Genomic DNA, 9222 nt, shown 5'->3' with positions numbered 1-9222 from the left:
CTCCCCCAAGCCTCGCGTGGAGAGCGAAGGAACGAGCCTCCCACCCAAGAGCCAACCAGGGAGCGGGGCGGGGCTGAGAATAACCCCAGAGGGGGCGGGGCGCCCTGCGGAGAGGGAAAGAGCCTGGGGGAGGGGAGCCAAGTGGGGAGGAGGGCAGTGCAAATTTAATTTCCGTGACGCTTCTGAGTAAAGCACTGCTGTGTAAGTAATGTGCCCTCACGATCGTCTTTTCGGTCCAAGTAACGGAGGAAATAGAGTATGTTAAAGAAACATGAAGGGTATTCACCTGGAGAAATTTACGTTGAAGTAAGATCTGCAGGATAAGTAGGAAGGAAACAAAACAAAACAAAACAGAAACATTCCTTCAGCTTGTTAATATAACCACCTTGGTTACAGAAGACGGTACTGTACTCTGTAGCAAGGGTCTGTACCGATGGTGGAGTCAAGTCTATGCTGGAATACTTCCTAATGCCTGGCATTTCTCACTTCATTGAAAGTTCTTGGTTACTGAAATTGGCTTTTAGATTCTTTTTTCATGGAAGATGAACAAGACTACCAGGTTTGAGATAAACGTCATCGAGGTTACCTCTCCTTCTTGGATAATGCCGCATGATGTTGCTACCCAACACAGGCAATATACATCACAGACACAGTACCTGGATTTACCTGCCTCATGGGGAAATGCCAAATAGATGTCAGTGAAACCGATAAAGAAAAGATTAGCGCTTTAATTGTCAATCCTCCTCACAGCAACTAGGAAACTAATTGGTAGAAATGTCCAGGATGATACTTTTCTATTCTAGCCTCTTAAATAGGAATGAAAATCTGTACAGATGTCTAAAGAATTACAGGGGAAAAGGCCAGAACAAAGGAAAAAATCATAAATCCTCAACACTGAAGATGAGTGGCTGTAAAACAAAATTTCATGTATTTCACAAATTCACTAATATTACTCAAACTCAGACTTTTGTCTTATTTGCCTTTCAGTGTATTCTCTCTTTCTCTCTCTCTTCTGCTACTTTGGTTTTTTTTAACTTTCCAACAAAATATTTTATAGGCACTAAAAATATACTATATGCCTGTGTTTGTATAAAGAGGTAAAGTAGCTATGCCTTTGAACTGAATTATTTTTCTTCCCAGGGTCCCTATAACCTTCTTCCTCTTTTTTTTTTTTTTCCCTTTTCTTTTCAGGGCCATACCTGTGCATATGGACGTTCCTGGGCTATGGGTCTGCAGCTGCCAGCCTACACCATAGCCACAGCAACGTGGGACCTGCACCAAAATTTGCAGTAACTCCGGATCCTTAACCCACTGAGTGAGGCCAGGGATCAAACCTGCACTATGTAGGGTTCTTAACCCATGGAGCCAAAACGGGGAATTCCCCACGTTTTTCTACTTTACCTAACTTTACCTTCTCCCAAGAAACTATCTGTTTTCTTTTCTTTCACATTTTTTTTTTTACCTCTGTGGATTACTGCTTCCCAACTTCATTTTATGTTGCCTTATCTTTCCTTCCAATATCAAGAGATTTGTCATCTATTCACTAGTTAATCCTTTCACCTGGGCTCCAAATAACCAGATAACCCACGTCTTCTTTTTAAAAAGTGAATAAAATGGTTATTACCTGGCAATTCCATTCCTAGGGTACCCAACAGAAATAAAAACATAAGTCCACACAAACTAGCACAAGAATGATTGTAACAGCCTTATTCCTATTAGCCCCAAACTAGAAATAGCCCAAATGTCCTTCAATACACGAATGAATAAACAAAATGTGGTGGATTCATATAATGGAATATCATTCATCACTAACAATGATTCAAGTATTGGGAGTTCTCTGATGGCCTAACAGGTTGAGACTCCTGCATTCTCACCACTGTGGCTCTGGCTGCTGCTGTGCGGAGCAGGTTTGATCCCTGGCCCAGGAATTCCCATATACTGCCTGTGTGGCAAAAAAGAGAGAGAGAACGTGAAATAAACGTTGCAACTCTCATCAAAATAATAAATAAATAAATAAAATATTTGAGGTAGGAGGAGATGGGCCCCTCAGCTGAACACAGATGGGAATTACTAGGTGGAGGAAATTGGGCCTTGTTTCTCTTTGACACTTCAAGGAGAAAGTTAATGGCAGGAGCTGAGCTCTGCTGGGGTAAAAGATGACATCAATCACTCCTGGGATCAAGGAGACATCCCTAATTACACATAGGCATCAAGACTCCTAGGGGTCAAAAACGGAGGGGGTACCAGGCCCGAATAAGTTGATACCTTCTCACAACCCTTTGTCCTGAAATTCGTCTTAGCCAAAAGATGTGCATGCATACAGGGAGGGCCTTGGGTCTGGTCAGGTGTGAGAAATAAAAGAAGATAATTGGCCAAAGGAAAACAAAGACCCAGAACTATCCTGTTTAAGTGATTTAAATCACCTCTCAGGTATAGGGGGACTCTTAGGAGTGTATCACTGCTTTGCTTCTGACTTAAATTACTTCTCTGTTTGATCTCTCACATGATGTACTGTGTTTCTAAAAATAAACTTTGTACCTGTTTTTACAGTGTTTGCCTCCTTGAAACAGTCCTGCTTTCAATGTGGGCAAATCAGGGAAATTCTGATTTTAGCTTCTAGCTGGTCTAGCAGATAGGATTCCTGGTCCTCATTCAGGCTGCCCAGGTTTAATTCCAGAGCAGAGAATTAAGATCTCGATCCAGGAGTTCCTGTTGTGTCTAAGCAGTAACGAGCTCAACCAGTATCCATGAGGACACAGGTTCGATCCCTAGCCTCACTCAGTGGGTTAAAAATCCAGTGTTGGAGTTCCCGTCGTGGCGCAGTGGTTAACGAATCCGACTAGGAACCATGAGGTTGCGGGTTCGGTCCCTGCCCTTGCTCAGTGGGTTAAGGGTCCGGCGTTGCCGTGAGCTGTGGTGTAGGTTGCAGACACGGCTCGGATCCCGTGTTGCTGTGGCTCTGGCGTAGGCCGGTGGCTACAGCTCCGATTCGACCCCTAACCTGGGAACCTCCATATGCCGCAGGAGCGGCCCAAGAAATAGCAAAAAGACAAAAAAAAAAAAAAAAAAAAAAAAATCCAGTGTTGCCAAGAGCTGTGGTGTAGGTCACAGACGCAACTCAGATCCCACATTGTTGTGGCTGTGGTATAGGGCAGCAGCTATAGCTTCAACTGGACTCCTAGCCTGTGAAATTCCATATGCCCTGGGTGTGGCCCTAAAAAGCCAAAAAAAAAAAAAAAAAAAAGGATTTCATTTCAAGCCATCACTCACTGCTGTCTCTCCAAGATCGTATTGGTGCATGCTTTAACATGAATGAACCTCAAATATATTATGCTAAGTAAAAGAAGCCAGAACCCAAAGGTCATAAATTGCCTGATCCCACATATATGATACGTCCAAAGAAGGCAAATCTACAGAGACAGAAAGCAGATTAGTAGTTGCCAGGCACTGGGGTTGGGAAGGGGGAGTGACTGCAAAGGGGCAAGAGGAAGCTTTTTGTGGTGACAGATTGTGGTGATGGTTATATAACTGTAAATTTACTAAAAATCTTGAATTGTACACTTAAAACAGGTAAACTTTATGGTATAGACACCTCAGTAAAGCTGCTAAAAATTGTGTTATACTGTAAACATACAAAAGAATAATGTAGCATACAGATTAAGTCACACATAATAACAAAAATATTGCACTCATCAGCACCTAATTTAAGAAATGGAACCCTGGGAGTTCCCTGGTGGCCTAGCAGGTTAAGGAGCTGGTGTTGTCACTGCTGCATTGCTGTGGTTCTATTTAATCCCCCTGGCCCTGGAACATCTTCATGGTGCAGGCATGGCAAACAAACAAACAAACAAACAAACAGAACCTTTCTTATGCTGATGAAGGTCTCAGTCTGCTCCTCCTTTTAACCCTCCCTTTCCTCTTTAGACAGCTATTACGCTAAACTGTGTATTTGTCATTCATTTCTTTCCTTTAGAATACACGAAATAGATGGATCCCTAACAATAAATTGTTTATTTTTGGTTGGTTTTGAACATTATAAAAATGGTATTGGGAGTTCCCTTCAAGGTGCAGTGGAAATGAATCCGACTAGAATACATGAGGATGCAGGTTTGATCCCTGGCCTCCCTCAGTGGGTCAGGGACCCGGCTTCGCTGTGAGCTGTGGTGTAGGTTGCAGATGCAGCTTGGATCCCACAGTTGCTGTGGCTGTGGTGTAGGCCAGCAGCTGTAGCTCCAATTTGACTCCTAGCCTGGGAACCTCCATATGCTGTGGGTATGGCCCTAAAAAGCAAAAACAAATAAATAAACAAATAAAATGGTATCAAACTCTCTGTATCTTTTTGCAAGTAGCTTTTATGATGATACCACAATATATTTATCCATTTTCTTTAACCTGGGTCATGTGGAAGTTTCCCAGCCAGAGACTGAACTCATGCCACAGCGGTGACTTGAGCTGCTGCGGCGGCAATACTGGATCCTTAACCCACTGAGCCACAAGAGAACTCCATTTATCCATTTTCTATTCAGTGAACATTTGCTTCCACTTCTTTGCTATAATCACCAGTGCTGCTATGAACATTTGATAATTTCTTTTAGTGCACATGTAAGAGTTTCCTTAAGGCAGTGCCTTTCAGACTGTAATGAGCATTCATTATCAACTGAAAATGTTATAAAGTACATATCCCAAAACAACAGATCTGGGCAGGGCCTCATTCTGCATTTTTAACAAGCTCTATGGGTGATACAGATACTATTGATTAGCCAACTACACTTTGATGGGTAAGGTAAGAATGCATACCTAAAATAGAATTGTTGAGAGATGGGTCATATTTATCTTATAACTTTACCAGAGGGAGTTCCCATGTGGTGCAGCGGAAACAAATCCGACTAGGAACCATGAGGTTGCAGGTTTGATCCCCAGCCCTGCTCAGTAGGTTAAGGATCTGGCGTTACTGTCAGCTGTGGTGTAGTTGCAAACTCGGCGTGGATCCTGAGTTGCTGTGGCTGTGGTGTAGGCCAGTGGCTGCAGCTCCAATTCGACCCCTAGCCTGGAAACCTCCATATGCCACAGGTGCGGCCCTAAAAAACAAACAAATAAAAAACCAAAAAAAATACCCAACACTTTACCAGAGATAGGAATTCCTGTCATAGCTCAGAGGTAACGAACCCAACTAGTATCCATGAGGATGGCAGCTTCAATTCCTGGCCTCAATCAGTGGGTTAAGGATCCAGCGTTGCAGTGAGCTATGGTGTATATCACAGGCGAGGCTCACATCCAGCACTGCTGTGGCTGTGGCTTAGGCCAGCAGCTACAGATCCGATTCGACCCCTGGGAACTTCCATATGCCATATAAACAAACGAAAAACCCAAAACTTTACCAAAGATAATGCTAGACCGATTTCCAACATGATTGTACAAAATACACAGCAGCTGTTAAGGTAACACACATTATTTCTCATTTAATATTCACAATTAAGAGTTAATTTCCCCCCAACTAGTGGTTATAAAATGGTATTACGACCTTACTTTGAATTTCTCTGATTTTTTAAAAATAGTTCTATTTTTTAAAATTTTATGGCCACATCTGCAGCATATGCAAGTTTCCGGGCCAGGGACTGAATTTCAGCTGCAGCTGAGGCAACTCTGGATCCTTAACTCACTGCACCCCACCCGAGGATTGAACTCATAAGTCTGCAGTGACCTGAGCCGCTGCATTCAGATTCGTAGCACAATGCACCATAGTAGGAACTCCTGAATTTCCCTGATTATTAATGATGTCAAACACATTTTCATATGTTTATTAATCATTCTTGAAATGCTTGCGCATGCTTTTAGCCTATCTTATGCCTATTGTGTATGTATCTTTTCCCTGTTGACTTGTGTAGGAGTTCTTTACATATTTTGAATTCTTTTATTTTTTTTATCTTTTTAGGACCGCATCCTCAGCATATGAGAGATCCCAGGTTAGGGGTTGGATCCGAGCTACAGGTGCCGGCCTACACTACAGCTGCATCTTCGAATTATACCACAGTTCACAGCAATGCTGGATCCTTAACCCACTAAACAAGGCCAGCGATCAAACCCGCTTCCTTATGGATACTAGTCAGGTTCATTACTGCTGAGCCATGACGGACACTCCTTTTTTTTTTTTCTTTTCTAACATTTGTCTTTTTTAATTAAAAAAATTGAAATATCATTCACACACCATAAAATTCACCTGTTTAAAGTGTAAATTCAGTGATGTTTAGTATATTCACAAAGTTGTACAACCATTACCTCTAATTCCAGAACATTTTCATCACTCCCCAAAAGAAACCCCATGCCCACTAGCAATCACTTCTCATTCTGGAACTCCATCCCACCACTAAGCCCCTGATAATTACTAATCTACTTTCTGCCTCTATAAATTTGCCTATTCTGGACATTTCATATAAATGGTGTCAAACAATATGTGGCTTTTATAACTAGCTAATGTTCTCAAGGTTCATCTATTTTACATGTGTGTCAGGTATTTTATTTAGGGCTACAGGTGCGGCATATGGAATTTCCCAGGCTAGAGGTCGAATTGAAGCTGTAGCTGCCAGCTAAGCCACAGCCACAGCAGCACCGGATCCGAGCTCCCTCTGTGACTTAACACCACAGCTAACTGAAATGCCGGATCCTTAAACCACTGAGTGAGGCCAGGGATCAAACCCACATCCTGTAGATACCAGTCGGACTCATCACCACTGAGCCGCAATGGGAACTCCCTACCTAATTCTTTTTTCGTTATTCTTGCTCTTTGTTCTTTCATATAATTTTTTTTTCCTTTTTTGGGCCACATTTGCAGCAAATGGAAGTTTCCAGGCAATGGGTCTAATCAGAGCTGCAGCCACCAGCCTACATCACAGCCACAGCAACACAGGCTCTGAGCTGCATCAGTGACCTACACCCCAGCTTGGGGCTGCTGGATTCTTACCCCATGGGGCAAGGCCAGTGATTGAATCCAGACCCTCATGGATACCAGTCCAGTTTTTAAACCACATAGCCACAACAGGAACTCCTTCATATAAATTTTAGGATTGGCTTATCAGGCTCCCTAAAAAAGTCCTGGTGAATATTTGATTGGAATTTTATTGAAACTATAGTTTCAATAATATATCTAAAGATTTGCAGGGGTTCTATGTAGGTAATCATATTGCTTGTGAATAATGATGGAGCTGTTTTTGTCCATCCAATCTTATGTTTTTTTTTTTTGTCTTTTGTCCTTTTTAGGGCCGCATCCTCGGCATATGGAGGTTCCCAGGCTAGGGGTCTAATCAGAGCTGTGGCTGCCAGCCTAAGCCAGAGTCACAGCAACACCAGATCCAAGCTGCGTCTGTGACTTATACCACAGCTCATGGCAACGCTGGATCTTTAACCCACTGAGTGAGGCTGAAACCTCATGGTTCCTAGTTGGATTCATTTCTGCTGCGCCACAACGGAAATTCCCAATCTTACGTCTTTCATCTCTTTCTTGTAGAATCTGGCTAGACTAGACTACTATTATCTAATGAAAAGAAGCCATAATTAAGGGCATTCTTGCTTTGATTTTAAAAAGTATCTTATGTTTTACTATTATTTACTGTCAGTAACAATAAAATCTGTTGTAGGGTCTTCCAGACGTCCTTAATCAGGTTAATGGAGTTTACATTTATTCCCAGTTTTTTTTCCAAGTTTTATTTTATGGTCACACCTGAGGCCTATGGAAGTTCCTGGGCCAGGGATTGAATGGGAGCCGCACCTGCAGCCATGCTGGATCCTTTAACCCATCATGCCCCCAATCAAATCCGCACCTCCACAGTCACTTGAGTTGTTGCAGTTGGGTTCTTAACACACTGAGCCATATCAGGAAATCCTATTCCTAGTTTTGTTTATATTTTTTTCATCATAGTAGATCTTGATTTTTTTTCAAATGCTTTTTCTTCATCTATTAATGTGTTCTTAGGTTTTTGATACGTCATTCTAAAATTTAAAAAAAAATTTTTTTTCTAGTATTAAAATGATATCCACAATGTATAATCTTTTATACACTTTGTTGGATTTGTTAATATTTTGATTGATCCTGGAGCATCTAAATTTATAAAGTTGGTCTATAATATTTACTTTCCATGTCATCTTTGTCTGGTTTTGATATAAGAGATTGGGTTAAGTACATGTGTTCCTAGAGCTTCCTCTGCTACAAAAGTTGTAGAACACTGGGATTGAGTCAATGGTGTTCACTTCAGACCAAGTAGGTTCAGGTCCCAGTCTTCTAGTTAACAACTGTCGGAGTTCCCGTCGTGGCGCAGAGGTTAACGAATCCAACTAGGAACCATGAGGTTGCGGGTTCGGTCCCTGCCCTTGCTCAGTGGGTTAAGGATCCGGTGTTGCCGTGAGCTGTGGTGTAGGTTGCAGACGCGGCTTGGATCCCGCGTTGCTGTGGCTCTGGTGTAGGCCGGTGGCTATAGCTCCGATTGGACCCCTAGCCTGGGGACCTCCATATGCCAAGGGAGCGGCCCAAGAAATAGCAAAAAGACCAAACAAACAAACAAACAAAACTGTGTGGCCTTAGAGCAAGTTAAGATATGCAGCTGTAAATCAGAGTACTTGAGCAGGTTCTGAATGTAGCACGCAGCAGCTAAGCGCTCAGTAAGTGTTGGCTGTTATTGCTATCTATGATTTATAATATCCTAATCGCTGCCCCCTTTACCTAATATGTACAGTACATCGTCAAGAAGAATGACGCCATAAAAAAGAAAAAGAATGACATTATAATTGATTACTTATTAGTTTTTCCTACTTACTTCCAATAACTTCGGGCCAGCAACTACCTTACTCTTCTTTGATTATCTACAGGCTTGCATATTATTTGGTAATTAATGCAGGGACTGAGCCACAGGCAGAATCAAGAAGCTGGCTGTTGTTCCTGCCCTGGTCTGAGGTGAATTATGTTAGTTACTACAGCGGTGAAAGCCCGGAGTCCCAACCATGAGACCACCAGGGAAGTCCCGATGGGGACCTTTCTTACATCTTCAGCTCTAAGAATCTCCAGTTCTGGGTACCACAGGATCCTGGAGAAAACCGAGGTAAACACAGATGTACAAGCCGGCGAGACAACTGGAGGATCCAACTAGAGCTGAAACAGGCTTTCCGTAATCTGTGGGGTTTGCGGCGCTTAGGGTACAAATCTTCCGGGGACTCATTTCTTACCTCGTCCCGGAG

This window comes from Sus scrofa, chromosome 4, assembly GCF_054392235.1.
Source record: "Sus scrofa isolate SSC_HxYL_T2T_F1_AM1 chromosome 4, Sscrofa_HxYL_maternal_Yorkshire_Landrace_v2.0, whole genome shotgun sequence".
In the NCBI taxonomy this organism is placed as follows: Eukaryota; Metazoa; Chordata; class Mammalia; order Artiodactyla; family Suidae; genus Sus; species Sus scrofa.
This window is presented reverse-complemented; position numbering follows the sequence as displayed.